General features: G+C 38.2%; 1 protein-coding gene and 1 long non-coding RNA gene across 12 annotated transcripts in view; one reads left to right on the top strand and one right to left on the bottom strand.

The window, feature by feature from the left end:
- Positions 1-23,143, top strand: part of ANKS1B (ankyrin repeat and sterile alpha motif domain containing 1B) — a 1,288,070-nt gene that overhangs the window by 727,505 nt on the left and 537,422 nt on the right. The gene's annotated exons all lie outside the window — the stretch shown is intronic.
- On the bottom strand, positions 7,363-8,258 carry LOC102130473 (uncharacterized). The gene is made up of 2 exons (XR_282200.5): positions 8,124-8,258; positions 7,363-7,780 (listed from the first exon to the last, which is right to left on the bottom strand). It is a non-coding gene; the product is annotated as an uncharacterized lncRNA (long non-coding RNA).

Below are 23,143 nucleotides of genomic sequence, written 5' to 3'. Positions count from 1 at the left end.
ATTATTATTTTTGATTGGTTCATCTTTTAGTCTTCATACTCAAGATATGGGTGCTTTAAACACCACAATTAAAGTATTCTAATATTATGTGTTTGTCTGTTTACTTATTATGACCAGTGAGTTTTGTACCTTCAGATGTTTTCTTATTGCTCATTAACATTCTTTTCTGTCAGATTGAAGATCTCTCTTTAGCATTTCTGGTAGGACAGATCTGATATTGATTAAGTCTTTCAGCTTTTGTTTGCCTGGGAAGATCTTTATTTCTCCTTCATGTTTGAGGGATATTTTCACCTATATTATTCTAGGATAAAAGCATTTTTTGTCATCCCTTTAAATATATCATGCTACTCTCTCCTGGCCTGGAAGGCTTGCACTGAGAACTCTGCTCCAGACATATTGAAGTTCCTTTGTATGTTATTTCTTTCTTTTCTCTTGCTGCTCTTAAGTTTCTTTCTTTATACTTGACCTTTAGGAGTTTGATTATTAAGAGACTTGAGCTAGTCTTATTTGGGTTAAATCTGCTTGGTGTTCTAGAACCTTCTTGTTCTTGTATATTAATTTCTTTCTTTAGGTTTGGAAAATTCTCTTTTAATATCCCTTTGAATAAACTTTCAACCCTGATCTCTCTCTCTTTACCTCCTCTTAAAGATTAAGAACTTTTAGATTTTCTATTTTCTAGATCTTATGGGCATTCTTCATTCTTTCTTGTTCTTTTTTCTTTTGTCTTCTATGACTCTGTATTTTCAAATAGCCTGTCTTCAAGCTCAGTAATTCTTTCTTCTGTTTGATCAGTTCTGCTGTTGTGAGATGCTGATGCATTCTTCAGTACATCAATTGAATTTTTCAGCTCCAGAATTTCTGCTTGATTTTTTAAAATTATTTCAATCTTCAATCTCTTTGTTAACAGTGTATCTGATAAGATTCTGAATTCCTTCTCTGTGTTATCTTAAATTTTGTTAAGCTTCCTAAAAACAGGAATTTTGATTTCTCTGAAAGGTCACATATCTCTGTTATTCAGAATTGATCACTGGTGCCTTATTTAGTTTGTCTTGTGAGGACATGTTTTCCTGAATGGTCTTAATGCTTGTGGGTGTTCATTTATGTTTGTGCATTGAAGAGTTAGGTATTTATTGTAGTCTTTGCAGTTTGAGCTTATTTGTACCCATCCTTCTTGGGAAGGCTTTCCAAGTATTCAAGTGTTATTATCTAAATCTTTTGTCACTGTTGCTATAACTACATTAGGGGTCACTCCATGCCCAGTAACACTGGGAGTCTTACAGACTTGTAGAGGTGCCACCTTCCTGGTCTTGGGTAAGATCTAGGGATTACTAGGCAGAGATTTGTTCTCTTATCTGACTTTCCTCCAAACAAATGGAGTCTCTCTCTGCATGTGGGGCTGCCTGGAGCTGTCAGAGGGGTGACACAAGCACCCCTATGGCTACCATGACTGGGACTGGACTGTGTCAGACCTGAAGCTAGCACAACACTGGGTCTTGTCAACGTCCTGAGGTGTCCACTGCCTGGCTACCACTGATGCTCACTCAAGACTCAAAGGCTCTTCAGTAAGCAGACAGCAAATGTAGCCAGGTTTATGCCCTTCCCTTCAGGATGGTGAGCTCTCCCCTGGCCCAGAGTGGGACAAGAAATGCCATTTGGGAGCCCAGGTCTAGAGTCAGGAAACATAAGCATCTACTTGGTACTCTATCTACTGTGACTGAGGTGGCATCTAAACCACAAGACAACATTCTTCCCACTCTTTCCTCTATGCAGAAGAAGTCTCTCCCTGTGGCCACCACTGTTCTAGGCTCACAGTGAGTATTGCCTAGCTACTGCTGATGTTCGCTCCAGGCCCAAGGACTCTTCAGTCAGCTTGTGATGAATGCTACCAGGCCTGGGTCTCTCCCTTCAGAGCAGTAGTCTTCACTCTGGCCCAGGATGGATCCAGAAATGCCATCTAAAAACCAAGGCCTGGAACTGGGGACCCTTGAAACCTGCTTGATGCACTACTCCACTGTGGCTCAGCTGATACCCAAACTACAAGACAAAGTCTCCTTTACTCTTCCCTCTCCTTTCCTCAAACAGGATTTTCTCCTCATGGCCACAACTGCTGGGAATGCACTGAGTCACACATAAAGCCAGTATGACCCTGGATCTTACCCAAGGCCTATGGCAAATACTGCCTGGGTATTGCTGATATTCATTCAAGGCCAAAGGGCTATTTAGCCGGCAGGTGATGAATTCTGCCAGGACTGGGTCCTTCCCTTCAAGGAAGAGGTTATCTTCTGGCTCAGGATATATTTAGAAATTTTATCCAGGAACTAGGACCTGGAATGAGGGCTATCAGACTCTCCCTGATGCCCTATCCTACTGTGTTTTAGCTGGTATCCAAGTTGAAGACAAAGTCCTCTTTACTCTCCCCTCTCTTCTTCTCAAGCAGAAGAAAGGTGTATCTCCTGGAGCTGCGAGCCGTGCTGCTTGAGGTTGAGTGAGGGGTGGCACAAACATTCCCTTGCCCCCGTGGCTGATATCTCACTAGGTTGCATGCACCCCAAATTCACTGACTCTCAGCTTAGAACAGCATCAGGACTTGCCCACAAATTGCAATTCTTGTGGCCTAGACCATCTTTCAAGTTTATTTAGAACCCCAAAGCAGTTTAGCTTATGTTATTGAGCTTGTCAGAACTCAAATTCTGACAATACTGCTAGGTGATTCCCCTCTGGCTAAGGCTGGTCTAAATGTTCACTCTTTGGGTGCCAGCTGAGTTCTGCCGTGTGTTACTCAATGTTATGACAGCACAGCACTGAATTTCAATGCAAAGTCCCACAATTACTGCTTTCTTCCTCCCCCAAGCACACAGATTCTCTCTCCCTGCCACACTGTCACTGCCAGGGGATAAGGGAGGGGTGGCGTCAACATCTTTCATACCCTTTCAGTGCTTCTTTCATTGGTATGATGTTAAAACCAAAGGTACTACGATCACTCACCTGAGTTTTGGTTCTTATGAAGGTGTTTTCTTATGTGGATCGTTGTTCAATTTGATATTCTGCAGGGGCAACAATTGCTGGAAAGTTCTGTTCAGTCTTTTGCTTCACCTTCTCTAGACTCAGTCATTTATACCTAGATATTTATTGAAGAGAAATGAAAACATGTGGCCATAGAAAGAGTTTTATACAAATGTTCATAGCAGCTTTATTTCTAATACACAAAACCTGGCAGCAAACCAAATGTTCACCAATAGGTGAATGGATAAATAAATTATGCTATATCCATACAATGGAATACTATTTGGCAATAAAAAGGAATGGACTATTAATATCAACAACATGGATAAATATCAAAATAACTAAGCTGAGTAAAGGCAGGTGGACAAAAAAAAAGTATATACTGTATAATTTCATTTAGATAAAATTCTAGAAAAGCTAAACTTACCTATAGTGACAGAAAGCATATCGTTGGTTGCCTGGTGGATAAGAAGATAATGAGGGACATGAGTGAGAAATTACAAAAGGGTAAAAGGAAATTTTTGGATGATAGATATGCCCATTTTGTTGATTGTGATTATATTTTCATGCATATATCTAAATCTGAAAACATTAAATTATATACTTTAAATGTGTTTAGTTTATTATATGCCAATTATATCCTAACAAAAAATAGTTATACATACACACTATATAGATATGTACAAACATACACAGGCACCATACATATAAAAGGATGTCAGTGTAGCTGGAGAATAGTGAAGGAGAGAATGGCTCAATATGATGTTACAGGGGCAGGGAGGGGCTGGATCACAAAAAAACCTTAAAGACCACAGGGAGGAGCTTGGCCTTTGTTCCAAGTACTGTAGGGAGCCATTGGAAGTTTTAAGCAGAGAAATGATTTGATTTGATTTACATTTTAGTAGGATTATTCCAAGTGCTACATGGAGAATGGATTACAGAAGAGCAACAGAAGCAATGAAGAGACTGGTTGAAAAGCTTTTGTCATAGTCCTGGCAAGGAAAAAAAAAAAAACACTTGTTTGGACTAAGGTAGCAGGAGTAGAAATGGAGGGAAAGATACAGGAAAATAAAATCTTACTAAAATGAATGGCTTTCTGGATTGTTAAAATTTAGATTTGCATAATTTTAGGGACTTATGATTTGGAATATTATTTGTAAAGTACTGTTATAATCTAGATCACAGTTCACCCAATGCAGCCGATCGTATTGTCCATCTTACCAGTAGCCTGTTTTTCTTGTTTCTCTACTTTGAGCACCCAAGTGCTAGCAGTTTAGGGTAAAGCACGCAACTCTTCCTTCTCTCTGCACTGCTGCCAATTCTTCCTTACAAAGATACACAATTTAAATGCAACTGGCTTGGGGTGGGGAAGGGGAGGAGGGATAAGAACTCGAAAAAGAATCTGCTTGAGCCTGATACTAGGAGCAAATGATCCCCTCAGATTCCTTACAGATTGTTTACTACTTTACTAGGTAAGTTTCGGTGTTACTCTGCAATTTGTCTCTTCCTTCTGAAACAGCATTCCTACTTCATGATTCTTGTTGTAAAAGATAGTCCTCAGGGTACCCAGAACTTATTTAGAATTATTTAGGAGGAGTCTTGTTAAAGAAAAACAAAAAAGCCATTCAAATATTAATTCATCTATTCATTTAGTTTTTCCTTCATTCTTTCAGTAAGTATTCAGAGTAAATGTTGAAAGCAGAGAAATGAAATAAAAGCAAGAGATTGTGGGAGGGTATTATTTCAACTACCCCTGGTTTATTCGGTAAACATTTTCTTTAGTCTTCGTAAGTAAAGCTTATTTTATTTTCAGAACTAAAAGAACCCACATGTGCATAAAAGAAAGCATAGACTTTCTTCAAAGACAGATGATCCTGAATCACTACAAGGTGTCTAACTACAATAGGTTTTAACAGCTGCAGTGAAAGGTCTACTTCCAGCTGTTTATATACAGATAGTTCTTCCATAGCACTGAAACAAATCTTCTGAAATGAAATTATTTGGTGAGCAGTTAAATGTTGAAGTAAGGATACATTCCTGCCAGGTGATAAAGAACTCATCCTCCCTCCATTTTCCCAGCTTCACATTAGTGATCACTCTCCTTTAAACCTGACTCCTCACAAAACACAGGAAGAGAGCAAACACAAAAAGAGGAATATCTGATAACAGTGAGCTCTATGACTGAAAAATGTATAACTAATAACTGAAGAATAATGAGGCTCTTACTTCCACAGCCAACACTGTTGGACTATAGGGTTCATATTTGAGGACCTGATTGAGGAGCCAAAAAATAGAAGGAAGCATGAGAAATCTGGCATCTACCCAGAATTTCACCAAGAGTCAGGAATAACATTTATTAAGGACTTTCTAGGTCTTATGTATGCTTTCCCATGTTACCTCTTTTCAGCCTTTGGAAATCCTCTGACCTAGGAATTATTTTCTGCATTTTTCACTTATGGAAACTGAAACCTGGAGAGATCTCATTAGAATGAAGACTTGCATTCTAAACATCTCCTCTGACATTCCCAGCTGCTCCCTTTTGTTCTCTTTTCTTTGACCCCTAAACATCAGAATGCTCCAGGCTTAGTTCTTGTCTCTGCTATTTCTTCTCTTTCTCAATTAACCTCAATAGTTTATTGTCTTATTCATGCTGATGACTCCAAACTTTATATCCCTAACCTGAGTCTCTCTGCAACTTTTGTATTCAGCTGCCTACTTGACTACTTGACATCTCCATTTGAATGTCTAGTAGGCATTTCACCCTTTAAATGTCTAAAATAAAACTAAATTCTCACAGCCATAAAACCTGTTCCTTGTTCAGGTTTCCCCATGTCAGTTAATGAAAACTCCATGCTTTTCACTTGCTCAGAACATTTTTAGCACCTCTTTTTTTTGATATGCCACATCCGATACATCAGTAAATCTTGTTACTTCTATGTTCATATAACAAAACCTAACTGCTTCTCACTGGTTGCATACCTAATATTTTAGACCAAGCCATTGTCTTTTCCTGCCTGGATTAGGGGAATAGCCTTTTAACTGGCCTGCTTCAACCTTCTCTTCCCTACAGTCTATTCGCACTAGAGTAGCCAGAGTAATCTTTTGAAAACACATGTCACATCTCTCCACAAAACCTTCCAAGGTTTTTCATCTCATAAATCAGTGAAAACCAGAATCCTTATTAAAGAAAGGCAAGGTTTACATGAGCTGGTCCTATGCCTTGCTAAACTCATCCGTTACTGCCCTCTCCTTTGCCCACTTTGCTCCAGGCACACTGGCATTACTATTCTTGAACATACGAAGTATAGTCATGCATCAGGGACTTTGTACCTGCTATTTCCTCTGCCTAGAATGCTCTTCTCCCAGGTAGCCGAGTGATTTATTTCTGCACTTTCTACAGTTCTTTACTCAAACATTGTTTTATCAAAGATGCTTTCCTGACTACCACAAAATAGCAACTTCCTCCCCTCACAACACACCCATCCTCTTTACCTTCTATATTTTTCTTAATTGCATTTATTATTACTGCACATACACATTTGACTTTTCCTTTGATCTCTCACCACAAAAAGGTAATCTCCATGAGAACAGGAATTTAGTTTTGTTCGTACTGAAAGCCCAGCACCTACAACAGTGTCTGGTATGTATTAGACTGAATCATACAAAACCATTATTTTTGTAGTTCAAATAAAGTTGAGTATCAGCATCTTTATGGTTCAATTTAGTAGATTCTCAGTAAACATTTGTTTAATTGATGAATGAATTAAAATTGATGAATGAATTAAACCTATGACAGCCTACTTTCAAAGCCCATGTTCCTTCTAGTATACAACTCTACTTCTCTATTAATGAAATTGCTTCCTGGCAAAATGTTTCCTACTTCTCACAAGTTCTTTTATTTGTTCACGGTCATGAAGTTTGATACGCTAGTTATGGGCATTTGTATAGCCAGAAAAAAATAATAAAAGTATGCTGGTGCTTGCTAATTGTTTTGAAAGTACCCGCCAACAGACAGTATTTGTTCTTTGTCTGTTAAGAAGAGCCAGACTGGATGAGTCAGGTCTGAACATTGCCACTGAATTCAGCTACTTGGGCTAGACTCTATGCCTTCATGTGAGCCAGAACACTGGTCATGGTAAAGCACTCCTCTACTATCAGTTCACAACTCAGTCTTTTCTCTTCTAATTTTGAAAATTCACAAGCAAAGAGGTATTCATTCCACTGAAACAGTTAATTTTTAGTTACATTTTGACTTGAGTGAATTACCCTTCAATTTCATAAAAAATCTAGCATGTAATATGTGCTGTAGTAAATACCACTAGCTGCCATATACATAAACCCCATACTCTGAGTGGATCAGCACAATAAGTGTTTATTTCTCATTCATGTTGCAGTACAATGAAGGTAGACCAGGCAGTTCTCTTCTCATGCTTTATTCAGGGATCCAGATGCCTACCATTTTGTGGCCCCACCTTTCCCTTGGTTCATAGAATCCTCTCCATCCATTCAGTAGATGAGAGAAGACAGCAAAGATTCTCAGTGGAAGGGCTTATGGTTTGGGCTCATGTGTTAGTCAAGGGTCTCCAGAGAAACAGAACCAATAAAGTGTGTGTGTGTGTGTGTGTGTCTGTGTGAGAGAGAGAGAGAGAGAGACAGAGAGAGAAAAAGAGAGAGAGACTGATTATAAGGAAGCTCATGCTATTACGGAGACTGACATATCCTAAGATCTGCAGTCAGCAAGCTGGAGACCCAGGAGAGCTGATGTTTCCATTCAAGTCTGAAAGCAGAAAAGAAAACAACATCTTAGCCCAAAGGCAGTCAGTCAGTGGGAATTCCTTTTCACTCAGCCTTTTTGTTCTAGTTAGTCTTCAACTGATTGCCCTACCCATATTAGAGAGGGCAATCTACTTTACTTAGTCTATCAGTTCAAATGTTAGTCCCATCCAGAAACACCCTCACAGATGCACCTAGAATGTTTGACCAAAGACCAGAGCACTCTGTGGCCCCATCAAGTTAACATAAAATATACCATGGCAGCCCAGAAATAAAACAAGTAACTTGTGCTTACATAAATTGTGCTTATATTCCATTGCCCAGAACTAAGTAATATGGTCACCTACCTCTAAAGGATAGTTGAGGAAGAGAATCAGATTATGTATCCAGCAAGACAAGGAGAAGACATTTATGGTGAGCACTGGCAGGCCCTGCCAAACAATATAGCTGTATAACTACTCGGTAGCATTCCTCGATGTTAGTGCTTGTTGCAAAATTCATCTGTAAAAAAGTACTGAATTTTTGATATTTGGATAAAATATCAATTATGAGAATTGTTTATAATACAATTTGAGCTGCTGATTCCTTTAATTATTATTTATTTTCTTTAATTTTTTATTTATCTTTATTTTTTATTTTTTTTGAGACAGGGTCTCACTCCTGTCACTCAGGCTGGAGTGCAGTAGTGCAATCACAACTCACTGAACCCTCAACCTCCCAGGCTCAGGTGAACCTCTGACCTAACCTTCCCAGGTAGCTGGGACTACAGGCATGCACCACATGCCCAGCTAATTTTTTGTAGAGATGGAGTTTCACCATGTTGCCTAGGCAGGTCTTGAACTCCTGGGTTCAAGTGATCCAGCCACCTCGGCCTCCCAAAGTGCTGGGATTACAAGCATGAGCCACCGTGCCCAGCCCCTAGTTATTATTTCTCAGCAATTTAGACAATTACAGAAACCCCCATCTTATTCCTATATTTTTTCATTTTGAGAACATATTTTATAATATTCAACTGCACTTTACCAGGATAATCAGCATTTGTCAAAAGATAAAGCTTCTACAACCTCCCCCAACCCCACCCCACAGATTGCATGCTTCCATTTATACGAAGTGTCTAGAATAGGCAAATCTATAGAGAGAGAAACTGGATTAGTGGTTGCCTAGGGCTGGGGGTGGGAAGAGTGTGAATGAGGAGTGACTGCTGCAAGGTTTCTTTTTTGGATGATGGAAATCTTCTACAATTAGATTATGGGAGTGGCTGTACAATTCTCTAAGTACACTAAAAATCATTGAATTGTGTACTTTAAATAGATGAATTTTACAGTATGTAGATTATATCTCAATAGCCCTTTTCCTTATAATAAAGTTAATGTAGTTCAATTAATTTTTCTTGTTGGTGAAAGCTTTCAGATTACCTCCTAACCCATGTCAGCCTGAAAAGAAGGGTTGGCAGAAAATGCTGAGGAAGACTCAAAGCACAAAAGGACAAAGGCAGGAGGATAGTTGGACCCCAGGAATTCAAGGCCAACGTGGGGCCAGTCAGTGAGTCAATGAGTCAGTGAATGGGCATGTGTTGAGGGCCCACACCATTTCAGGCACTGTTCTGGGTCCTGAAAATGGAAACACAAAGAAAACCATGGCCTTTGTCTTCAGGGAATTCACAATCTAGTGAAGGAGTCAGACTTGTACAAAGTGCCATGTGCTATATTTTAGGTGCAATAATTTAGGATAATACAAGATCATATGAAGCAAAAGAAAGGCTAGTCATACCTAGATATTTTAAAATATTTAATGCAGTTGCATTTTCCACAACCAGTAGAGACTTTTCCTTTCATATTTTCAGGATGGCTTGTACTTTTTATTTTTTTGCTTGAAGTATTTCCCTTTCTCCGTTTATTTTATTAATTTACATATTAATTTAACAAATATGTGCCAGTTAGGTTGTTAGATATTGGGACATGATCACGTACACAGAAGATTACAATCCTTCATGCAGTATCTGTATTTAACTCAGCTTGGGGAGGTTTCAAAGGCTTCTTGGAGGAGACGATGCCTGGCCTTGGTCTTGAAGGATGAGTAAGAATCAAAGAGAGGGGGAGGAAGCGCAGAAGAGGGTACATAAAAGCATATGGAAATAAGATATATTTGGAGAATTTCTTTTTTCCTGGGTCTCTGTCCGTACTAGTTAAGATAAATATCAACTGTGGAAACAGACACGTCCCCAAAAATTGTAGTGGTTTATCATAATAGCAAATATTTTCCTTGCTTATATAAAGTCCAAATGATGGGGCCTGGACACAGAGGTTCATTCAGAGACTTTGCAGTGTTCAACACATGGCTTCCAAGGTCAGCCTCAGTGTTGCTATCTAGCCAGCAGATGGGAAAGATGGTGAAAGATTGCATGAAAGGTTCTGAATGAAGGGTTCTCCTGGGCCAGGCCTGGATGTGGTGTGCATCACTTCTGCCTGCCTTCTCTTGGCCAGCTCTCTGTCACATGGTCCCACTTAAATGAAGGTGGGGCTAAGGAAATGTAATTCCTGATGGGCAGCTGCTTCCCAGCAACACAGCAGCTCTATTCTGTGGAAGGGAACATTAATCTTTGGTGGACAGCTTGATTTCTGATACCCTCACTTGAATAGTTTTATCTTTTATGTCATAAAGTATAGAATTATGTCTGTGGATTATTATCACTTTCATCAGTTTGCTCACAAATCAAGTGAATTCTGCTGAGAATGATCACAAAGCATGTTCAAATTGTCTCCTGAGTAGGAAAGACAAATACCTATTTTTTAGGCTACCATATGAGACCTATTCAGGAATAGTCTATGGGGCAATACTTCACAATGGTCTGTTCCACCCCATAAGTGTGTATTCAACCTTACAGTGATCAAGAACTTACCTTTTTATCTGAGTTCCCTTAAGACTCAGCACCAGTTAGTGACTCATACCAATTCAAAAGCACATACTATCTTGAGCCAGATCTTGACTGCATAGAGTTCAGTTTTGCTTCCCAAGCTACTGAACAATACCGAGGACTCAAGGACTTCTGTAGAACTGGGTGAGCCTTGGAAGTAAAGGGAAGAACTCTTTACTAACCCACAAGTGCTTCCTTGGTTCTATCTCTAACATTTCATACACATAGCTTTAGATCCTCCTATTTTATCATTTTATATTTATCTCCAATAAGCAATACTCTTTTTAATTTTCATAGACCCTTTCTGCTGGTAAAATCAATATTTCCTTGGATTCTCAGCTGCCATTTTTCGATGTGGCGTCAAAGTAGCTTTGATAACATGATTCTTATGTGGCCTGTGAAGGAATCCAGTGATTTTGTTTTTGCTTTTAACTCATGGTAAGGGTAAATAGGGGTGATCTTCTTTCATTGGGTACTCCTGTGGGAAACAAACACAGTCACATTTTAAAATAAAACTTTGTCATTTACTAAGAACTACATGGCAGATAGGAATGGATGAGGGAGAGTGCTTATCAGACGGCACCTGGAGACCATCACATCTCAGTTTTTTAATGCATCAAAATAACAAGTTCTCTTTTGTACTTGAAGACATCTCAAGAATCCTTTCAAGAACAGCTCTGTGATCATCAGGTTAGGAAGTAAGCCCTCATGACAGGTAGGGGAGAAAGGACCTAGTGATATGGCAAGGACGGGGAATATAAACATAAGTTAGGCCAGGCGCGGTGGCTCACGCCTGTAATCCCAGCACTTTGGGAAGCCAAGGTGGGTGGATCACGTGGTCAGGAGATCTAGACTATCCTGGCTAATATAGTGAAATCCCATCTCTACTAAAAAAAAAAAATACAAAAAAAAATACAAAAAATTAGCCGGGCGTGGTGGCGGGTGCCTGTAGTCCCAGCTACTCGGGAGGCTGAGGCAGGAGAATGGCGTGAACCTGGGAGGCGGAGCTTGCAGTGAGCCGAGATTGCACCACTGCACTCCAGCCTGGGCCTGGGTGACAGAGCGAGACTCTATCTCAAAAAAAAAACAAACAAAAAAAAAAAAAAAAAAAAAAACATAAGTTAGCTGACTTCAAAAAGGGGTCACAGTGTTTGTCTAATAAAATATTAAGGAACTATAGAGAGGTCATATAACTTATCCAGAGAAGTAAAACATTACCAAACTATTAAAGAGCTTCCATATTTGTTGAGCCTTCCACTTTCTCTACTGACTGATATGTAGCACAATCTTATTACAGAGAGGGTGATTTCTTCATCTGCTGTGTATAAAATGGCAGGCACCGTGTGATGTTTTTTAAATGTCTGATTCCATTGTCAGAAGAAGGTTTTATTATCCTCACTTTAAAAATGGTGTATACTTTTACTAGGGTTGCCATAACAAAATACCACAGACTGGGTGACTTAAACAATAGAAATGTATTTTCTCACAGTTCTGGAGCCTGGAAGTCCAAAATCAAGGTTCCAGCAGGGTTGGCTTCTTTTGAAGGCTCCCTTCTTATAAATGAAAGAGATGCCCACCCTCTTGCTTCCTCCTCACATGATGGCCCTCCACTCTGTGCAAACACATCTCGAGTGTCTCTCAACGTGTCCAAATTTTCTATTTTTATAAGGACATCAGTAATACTGAATTGAGGCCCATCATAAAAGCATCATTTTACTTTCATCATCACTTTAAAGGGCCTATACCCAAATACAGTCACAGGACTAAGCTACTAGGAGTTAACAGCTTCAGCATTTGAATTTTGGGAGGAGATGGGGACATAATTTAATGCCCAAAATGTAATGCCCTAAACCTCCTAGTGAGATGAAATATTCACCCAGAGCTTCTCTAACTCAACTCTCATTCATAAAAAACTAGTAAACCTCATCCTTTGTCTTCTAAGTAAGGAAGACAATCAGTATAATCTAACAGGGTAAGCATGCTAAATTATTCTGGCATAGGAATGTTGTTTGTATACTTACTCTTTTAAGTCCAGGACAATTTTTTCTCTTGAAAAGTTTACTCCTTAATTTGCTAGTTCTGGCATCTCAGGGAAGCATCATCAAGTTCATTTTAATTTTTAAATTGCTGACACTGGGAGCTAGTGTCACTCAAAATCATTTCTTTACTTTTCATGGAAAATTGAGACTGAAGATGAATTTAGCAGGTTAGCTTTCCCAGACTGTGACAGATTGTATTTTGGATGACCACAATATCATCTTTCCATCTTTACATTTTCCTTTTAATATGATAATGACATTTTCCCATCAAGAGGTGAGATTTATATTTATGTTTGAATATGTATGGCCAGTGACTATGGCAGAAGTGACACTAAGTGGCCAGGTATATACCCCAAAAGAATTATATTGAAGAGATAAATGTACTCCCATTTCATTGCAGTACTATTCACAATAGCCAAGATTTGGAAACAACCTAAGTGTCCATCAACAAATAAATGGATAAACAAAATGTGGTACATATGCACGATTGAGTACTATTAAGCCATAAAAAAGAGTGAGATACTGTCATTTGCAATGACACAGATGGAACTGGAGGACATTATGTTAAGTGGCATAAGACAGGCATAGGAAGACAAACTTTGCACGTTCTCACTTATTTGTGAGAGCTAAACATCAAAACAATTGAACTCATTAAGATAGAGAGTAAAATGATGGTTACCAGAGGCTGGGAAGGCTAGTGGGCAGAGGATGATTAATGGGTACAAAAAAATAGTTAGATGCAATGAATAGAATCTAGTACTTGATAGCACAGCAGGGTGACTATAGTCAATATTAATTTATCGTACATTTTAAAATAACTAAAAAGGTAGAATTAGATTGTTTATAAAACAAAGAAAGGATAAATACTTGATATGATGGATACAGCATTTACCCTTCTGGGATTATTATGCATTATATGGCTGTATCACAATATTTCATTTACTCCATTAATATATACACCTACTATGTACCCACAGAAATTTTAAAATAAAAACAATTTTAAAAAGTGAACTTCAAGACTAGGGTCATAGGAGGCAGTGTGGATTTTGCCTGGTTCCTTTGGAAAGCTCGCTCTTAGAACCCAGCCACCATGCTTTAAGGAAGCACAATAGCCATGTGGAGAAGTCATGTGTACTGTTCTAGCTATTAACCCAAGTAAAGTCTCATTTGAAAGCCAGCATTAGCCACCAAACATGTGAGTGAGAAAACCTTTGCATTGACCCCAGGCCTATCCACTGTCTTACTGAAACTGCATTTTTAAGATACTATTTTATATAACAATAGAGGACTAGAACCAATTTTAATACCTGGAAATGCAATGCTATTATCATGTCATATTGTAGTATCCTATAACATATGGTGTAGGTTTTGAACCAAGTAGCAGGAAGAAACTGAAAGGACATTGAAAAAGTGTTAGTGAAACAGCTTCATGAAGAATGTTGAGGAAAGACTAAAAAGGCAGGTGTTGGCAGAAGCGCTGGGTAGATCATCACTGGGAGCTTAAAGGAAAGTACGGAAAATGTGACTGGAAGCTGGAGGAAAGGAGACTTTTGTAATATGGTGGCAGAATGTCTGGCAATTCTGTTGCTTGCAATAACATGGAAAATAGTAAATGTATCTAATGACAATCTAAGATTTCCAGGCAGAATATTGAAAGTGCCGCCTAGCTTCTTCTTGCTAGATGACAAAATGTGAGAAAACAGAGATAAGTGAAAGAATGGACTGTTAATTACAAAGGGGGCAAGATTATTTGTATTAAAAAAAAAAGTGGTTTTTGTTCTTAGTCTCCCCAGATGTCAAATTAAACTAAAATTAATAAATTGCTTCTGGGTCAGAGTTCAAATCCAGAGCAATATCAGGGAAGTACAGTCTAGAGTGTAATCCCTGGATATGCTTATAAAATTCCTTATTAAGCCCTCAAAAGATCAAATATGGTGACTTATAGAAACTTTCAGACAGACAGAAGACCTAAGACCTTAAGGGCATGCCTTGAGGCTCCTCTGCCCTAAAAAATAAGGGTTCTGAGAATCCAAGGACATTGCAGAGCTGCGATGTCCAATCTTTTGGCTTCCCTGGGACACATTGGAAAAAGAATTGTCTCAGGCCACAGATAAAATACACTAACAATAGCTGATGAGCATTAAAAAAAAATCGCTAAAAAAGGCCGGGTGTGGTGGCTCATGCCTATAATCCCAGCACTTTGGGAGGCCAAGGCAGGTGGATCACGAGGTCAGGAGTTCAAGACCAGCCTGGCCAAGATGGTGAAACCCTGTCTCTACTAAAAATACAAAAAATTAGCCGGGCGTGGTGGCACGTGCCTGTAATCCCAGTTACTCTGGAGGCTGAGGCAGAGAATTGCTTAAACCTGGAGGGGCGGAGGTTGCAGTGAGCCGAGATCATGCCACTGCACTCCAGCCTGGGCGACAGAGTGAGACTCCGTCAAAAAAAAAAAAAAAAAAAAAGAAAAGAAAAAAAAATCACACACACAAAAAAGAATCTGATAATGTTTTAAGAAATTTTGCAACTTTGTGTTGGGTCACATTCAAAGCATGCAGCCTGTGGGCTGTGGGTTGGTCAAGCTTGTAGAGAGTCATGCAACAGTCTTACAGGGAACTCAAGGTAGAGAAAGACTTATATCAGAAAGATTTGTGGATATGACATTTATCTAATTATGTGAATTGTCAGTTAGTAAACACAAGCCCCACAATGTTTTTAGATAATTATTCTGGTGGAAGCATCCCTAGCTTGGAGTAGAAAGGACAGAGAAAATACAATAAATAAAGAGACCTTTGGGCCCTCAAGCTTTTATGAACAGAAAGCAGGCATAAGAATGTTTCTTATATGAAAAGAAGGATCATTCAGAGGGAGGAAACAAGAACCCAGAAAGTAGAACTAAGAACAATAGTGAACAACTCCAACTCAATAAGATAGTGCCCTACTCAAGAAATGCAATCTGTACCCAACAGGATTTCAGAATGTCTATAGACCAGTAACTTGCTCAACTTCCATTTTCCCTCTTTTTGGTTGCAGATATCTGTAGAAGTTATCCTATGGCTGTCCCACCACTGCATGTTGGATTTATGGGAGAATATTATTCTCCAGATGTAGCGTGATCCAGAGATATTGGCAGGATCAGTAGTAGCACTGCACAATAATCAGTGGAATAGCAAATGCATTGTAGAAGTGTATGAACAACTTCAAGACATTATTGAAGCTTTGTAAGAAAAAAATAAAAGCATATCTTCAAATGATGCTTTTTATAAAGTCACTCAAATGGTCTGGAGAAGAAAGGGATTTATAGGTTTTATCCTTAAAAATGATTATAATCCAAACTCTCAAAATGTATGTTATATTCAAATTTTCTGCTAATTAGTGAAACAAAGGAAATTACTTAATTCTTTACTTCAAATATTATTTTTAACATTTTTAATTGATATATAATAGCTGTACATATTTTGGGGCCGCATGTAATATTTTGATACCTGTGAACAGTGTGTATTGGTCAAATCAGGATAAATGTTTAACATGATGGATATCCCAATTATCCTTCTCCTGGACGCTTCAAGCCTTCATTATACTCCAGAGTTCCAAAATAGTTATACCAGACAGATTCTGCTAGAACAATTATTGTCTAAACAGGGAGATAGATTTCTGGTGCTTCCTACTTCATCATTTTCCCAGAATTGTCTCTTGCCTAGATTTTAATATGTTATTTCTCAAGCACTAACAAAGTGTTCTGAAGAGTGTTCTAGTCACATGGCCCTTATCTATTATGTCTAACAAAGATGTAATCCCTGGGTTAGCTCTGAAACTGGAGTTAGCTCCCTTCTTTTATTGCAATCACTTATGGTCATTATAAACCATAAAAATACCATACTGGAATCATCTCTGTATCCACAGTGTTTAGTCCATAGAAGACACTGTTTATTGAACAAATTGTCTCATACTAGGGTCCCTGCACAGTTCCCACTAGCAGTTTTCCCTGGCCCCTTTTGGGGTGTCATCAGGTGAACACTGATAATCACTGATTCCATCTCCCAACTGAAAGACAAAAAACAGAACATCTGATATCTGAAAGTTTCACTGACATGTATTCTATTAGCACCACTAACTCTCATTCCCACATGCACCTTTGATTTGGTAAGTGTGGACTGTTGTACCATCTCTGATGAGATGTAACATTTATAATCAATAAAATCAACTGTTACCTCCAACTGTTACCCAATCCTTCCTTCACTCCAGTCTTGGTTCATCCTTCTTCCCCCCAACAGGTCCTACTATGCCATGTTGCTAAGACCTTTTCATTTATCTCTTCAACAAACTAGTTTTAAGTGCCCATACTTTTTAACATTTCATAAATATATATATAGTGTTTGTTGACTGACTGCTGACTGAATAAATGAATATGATGTGTCTCATACTGTGAGTGAATAACTTTTTAATTTAACTTTTTAATTACTGATGTTATGGCCCCTTCTCTTAACTAATTATTTTAACTGAGCAGCTATTCAGAATAGGTCCTATAATAGAAGCTAGGGATACTAATTTAAAGAAAACATTATCCCTAATCTTAGGAATATTTCACCTGAAGGATAGATATGCACAAATAATTAATTATTTTTCAATGCAGTAGGTATAAACAAAATGTTTTTACACAATGTTAAGAGAGAACAAAGAAGGAGTACCTAACCAAACCTGAGGAAAGAGAAACAAACAAACAAAAAAAGGCTTCATGAAGTTGGTGATTCATGAGCTGAGTCACAGGATGAGAAGAGCTAACCATGTGACAGTAAACAGGGAGAAAGGAGCCAAGCAAAGGCATTCTAGACACAAGAGATAGCTGAACTAAAAAGAGAGAGGCCATAAAGAATGTGATGAATTGGCAGAGCTGCAAATAATTTGAATTTGCCAAGATATAAAGTGCAAGGCAAGAAGTAGTGAATGTTATGCCAGAGAGGAAGGCAGGGACTCTGTGAAACTGAAGAGAAGGCATTGGGCTTTATCCTTTAGATTAGTCTCTAATCACTTCAAAACTCATTTAAATACACATTCATTAATTTTTCCATGTCTGTAAATGGATTATAACTTTTATTTTTCTCATCTTCAGTAATAAGATCTGTGAAATTGTTAATGTGCTAATTGATGGTTTGTTTTGACTCACATTAAAATAAATTTTTAAAACTGTTAAATTAAAATATTCTTTTTTGAACTAGTTAGTGATACTGCACACCACTCTGTATGGTTCGAGAATATTCATTTGGAAAGTGAATATGAAGAGCTTTGTGTAATGGAGTGACATCATTAGATTTGAATTACAGAGAACAATCCAGCTCTGGTGCAAAAAAATGGATTTGAGGAAGATGAGGCTGATATTAAGGAAACCAGCTAGGGAACTCTTACAGGTACTCAGACAGGATATTATAAGGACCTGAATTAGGACACTGTGGATAGATATTATTTCAAGTACTTGCCACAGAGTTTGGGCACTAGGGATTCAGTAGTTAACGTGGTTGATAACATCCTTACCTCCATAAGTCTTACATTCTAGTGGGAGGGAGGGGACAGAAAATAAGCAAAAAAACAAATATAAGTAATCTCAGGTAAATAAAATAGGAAGATGATAACATTATATAGGAATGACTAGAGGAGGTAGGACGCAGTGAGTGGTAGGTGGGGTGAGGGCTAAGAGGATGATTACTTTAAATTAGGGACCAGAATAGGCTTCTCTGAAGAGGTGATATTTGAGCTGAGCTCTCATAATGAGAAAGGGAAAACTCTGAGTAAGAAAAAGCAAAGCATTTCAATTTTAGAAATGGAGATAAAATCCAAGGGCTGAGATTTTGACTAGATAAGAGAGAAGGAAGAGTCAAGGATTGCCTAATTTCAAAGTTATGTCTTGGAACCCCATTGATCAACCTAACTGGGGCCTTTTGTGAGTTTCACATAGTCTTGCCTCACTTTCACTGCAGTCTTTGTTAATCAAGGGACTCTGTTACATGTTTTAATATTGTCACTATCTTTTTTGAAACATGTACTATTCATCTTCCTTTGGTTTAATGCCAAAAATTCTCACCTGAAATGTCTCCATATTTTTATTTCAAATGGAACAATGGCTCAGTCAGTTATCAAGTACCCCTGGCATCACTCATGTAAAATATGCTTTTAAAAATAATGAGCAAGTCGGCCGGGCGTGTTGGCTCATGCCTGTAATCCCAGCACTTTGAGAGGCTGAGGCAGGCAGATCACGAGGTCAGCAGATCGAGACCATCCTGGCTAACACGGTGAAACCCCCGTCTCTACTAAAAAATACAAAAAATTAGCCGGGCGTGGTGGCGGGCACCTGTAGTCCCAGCTACTCGGGAGGCTGAGGCAAGAGAATGGCGTGAACCCGGGAGGAGGAGCTTGCAGGGAGCCAAGACTGCACCACTGCACTCCAGCCTGGGCAACAGAGTGAGACTACATCTCAAATAATAATAATAATAATAATAATAAGAAGAAGAAGAAGAAGAAGAAGAAGAAGAAGAAGAAGAAGAAGAAGAAGAAGAAGAAGAAGAAGAAGAAGAAGAAGAAGAAGAAGGAGAAGAAGCAGCAAGTCTTTTGAACTGATGAATTTACATGAAAACCTGTGAAAAAAAAAAAATCTGCTTATTTCATCCCAAATAAATTAATAAGAACTCTAAGGGTTTGTTTAATGCAATTTTATTCTAAACATATTCAATATTATGTTAGAGTGATAGCTTCCTTTAGCAGTGTTGGAGACTGCATACAAGAAGCATTTAATTATGAATGCCATAATTTGCTCAATTGATGCCTGTCTTTTATGTGTAAACCATAGATAATTTTCTCTAAATAAATGTAACCATGAAAATAATATTTAAAACAGGAAGATTAAAAAATGTATTTGCTTGATATAAAACGAAAACTGCATAGTCAAAACTAACTGCTTTAGTGACAAATAAGCAGCTGTTAAATTCAAATTACAAAGGTATCATCTGTTCATTTAGGAGTCATTTCCCAGATAAGAATTAGAGAATGAATTTTGAAAATAATATCAGGATTTTGTTTTCAAGGAGAAGCTGATTTTAAAGTAATATTAGAATTGTGCTCTGTGTATTTGTAATGATTTTCAGCAAGCCGTTACATAATACAACCAATGACACCTGATTTTATGCTCAATGAATTAATAAGGAGTATAAATTTCATTTTGCTTTCCAAGTTAGGTTTTATTCCAAAGACAGAACTCATTGTCTCAAACGGCGTTCCCTAATGAAAAGATAATGGAAGTGGAGAATATTTGGAAATTTAAACCCTCCTTTCTTTTTATCATCAGTGAGTCCATGCCCTTGACTGTCATATTGTTGCAGTTTGTGCTTTCAAATTTTTCTGCTACTTGTGTCAGCTATAGCATAAAACAGGAAAGTGATTTTTTTTAATTTAGAATAAAAAAGGGAATTGTGCTTTCCTATTACATTTCTTTATATCACTACCAGCATGTGTGTGTGTTGGAGTTGGGGGTCATTTTATGCCCATTATCTTTGTCTCCAAGTTTTCAAAGTTCTGAGTCAGACAGTGAATACCCACTGGGGACAAAAACTACAAGGGGTGAACTCTATGTCATGGCCCTCATAAAAGAGGCCAAGGTGACACAGACATAACAGCCAAACCAATTGCATGCCTTAAACATTGATGGAACTGAGAACTTAGCCAGTCTGATTTTCACTCAGCCAAGATTCCCACTTCCATTTACAATAAAGTGAACAAGACCTATCCAGGTATAAGCAACTGCTTAACAACTTAGGACTTCCTGTCCCCTTTTTCAAGGGGACTTACATTTCTGCTCTGAATTCTAGTAGTGTTCAGTAAAACAGAGTTACGTTTAATACGACAAATATTGAGATCGCTGTCTATAGAGTTTCTGCATCAGTTGCCTTAAAATATACATCTCCCAATTCTTTTTTTTTTAAATTTATTTATTATTATTAAACTTTAAGTTGTAGGGTACATGTGCATAACGTGCAGGTTTGTTACATATGTATACTTGTGCCATGTTGGTGTGCTGCACCCATCAACTCGTCATTTACACCAGGTATAACTCCCAGTGCAATCCCTCCCCCCTCCCCCCTCCCCATGATAGGCCCCGGTGTGTGATGTTCCCCTTCCTGAGTCCAAGTGATCTCATTGTTCAGTTCCCACCTATGAGTGAGAACATGCGGTGTTTGGTTTTCTGTTCTTGTGATAGTTTGCTAAGAATGATGGTTTCCAGCTGCATCCATGTCCCTACAAAGGACACAAACTCATCCTTTTTTATGGCTGCATAGTATTCCATGGTGTATATGTGCCACATTTTCTTAATCCAATCTGTCACTGATGGACATTTGGGTTGATTCCAAGACTTTGCTATTGTGAATAGTGCTGCAATAAACATACGTGTGCATGTGTCTTTATAGCAGCATAATTTATAATCCTTTGGGTATATACCCAGTAATGGGATGGCTGGGTCATATGGTACATCTAGTTCTAGATCCTTGAGGAATCGCCATACTGTTTTCCATAATGGTTGAACTAGTTTACAATCCCACCAACAGTGTAAAAGTGTTCCTATTTCTCCACATCCTCTCCAGCACCTGTTGTTTCCTGACTTTTTAATGATCGCCATTCTAACTGGTGTGAGATGGTATCTCATTGTGGTTTTGATTTGCATTTCTCTGATGGCCAGTGATGCTGAGCATTTTTTCATGTGTCTGTTGGCTGTATGAATGTACATCTCCCAATTCTTAAATGAAAGAGTGCTATAGATGACTCTCAAAAACAAGTTGAGTTCTCTTGATAGTCATATACCTATTTTTTCAAGTTGACTGAGCTATATACTGTGTTAAGAAGTTTGGAATATAGCATCAGCGAGGTAAGAGTTCCAACCCCAGAGTAAAAGTTGGGTTTGAGTCCCACTTCTGCTGATTACTTTAGTTAGATTACTTATATCCCTCGAACATTATAACCTACCTTTGCAACCTTATTTTTCACCATTCTCCCTTCGTGTCTTCTTTCAGCAATCATACATACAAAATGACTCAGTTTTCTTGTGCCGTCTGTACTTTCTGAGCTCCGTATCTTTGCTTGTGCATGCTTCCTCTGCTTGGAACGCCCCTCGCTCATTTCTGTATATCTAAGTCCTGCCTATCCTCCAAGGCTCCATTTTTTTCCAGAAAGATTTTATTTTGTCTTCTTCCGAAGCTCACAAAACTTCTTTAAAAACATATATTATGATGTGTCTGGTTTCATGTTTTATAACTATAAGCTGTTCAAGATAATGGACTTTTTTTGATTAAATTTTGTCACTCTAGTGCCTCAGTATGATATGTATGTTTGTTGAAAGATTGAATGAATGAATGAATGAATGAATGAATGAATGCATGCATGCATGTACAGCCAAATAATCTTTATTTTCTTATTGATAAGCTGGGGGAAATAGTACCTGCCTCACAGATTATCCTATTATATTTAATTATACATTGGAAATGTATATCTTTTATAAACAATAACAGGCTCCAAAAATGTAATGTATTTTAGTTCTATTTTATAAGAGGAACTAAATTATTACTGATATATTTGTAGCAAGAAAGAGAGAGAGTCAGGAGAGAAAAAAATTAGGCATAAAATTATTTCCCTGTGTTATGAGTCAGGCTTCAGCAAGGATTCCTTTGATCATGACTTTGGAAAGGTGCATTGTATGGAAAATTCATTGCTTGATCAATTGAAAGCAGCTCTTTCATCTCTGAATTGTTCCTGTCAAACTGGTCTGGATGTTGAGTTGACCCTTGTCCTTTATAGTGATGCACATGTCTGAATGTCACTTATTTGGAGATGGAGCTCTGTGTTTTAAATTTGCAGCAATGAAGCCAAAGAACTCCTTGGAGTTGCAATCAAGGTGCCTATTTGTTCCCAATACTCTTATGATACTTAAAGTTCAAGTGAAGTTTTCAGTGAATCCACAATCATATTCATAACAAAAGCAGACCAGGAGGAGAGTTTAACAGTAACCAGGCAATTCACCAAACGTTTTGACAGGGACTATTGCTCTGCTACCTAGCAAACATCAAGAACACAGCACCTTGCTTAGTGTCTGGCATGCGATAGTTGTGCAATAAACATTTAGAATGAATGGAGATAAAAGTTAGGACTCATATGGTTTTAGCAATTCCATTCAGAATAAGAAAAAATAAGCAAAATATCAGAATTACCAGAGATTAATGGGTTTCTATTAACCCTTAAACCCGTGACTGTAGACTTGGTAGTGGTGTGGAAAATAAATAACCCACTGTGTGATAAACGATGAGTTGTAAGGAAACCCTCTGAAATGTTATACTCTTTACTCTGCCCATGCCATTTGATTACTTTCCAGGCCGAGAAACCAATA

Source organism: Macaca fascicularis, chromosome 11 (assembly GCF_037993035.2).
Source record: "Macaca fascicularis isolate 582-1 chromosome 11, T2T-MFA8v1.1".
NCBI lineage: Eukaryota > Metazoa > Chordata > Mammalia > Primates > Cercopithecidae > Macaca > Macaca fascicularis.
This window is presented reverse-complemented; position numbering and strand designations above follow the sequence as displayed.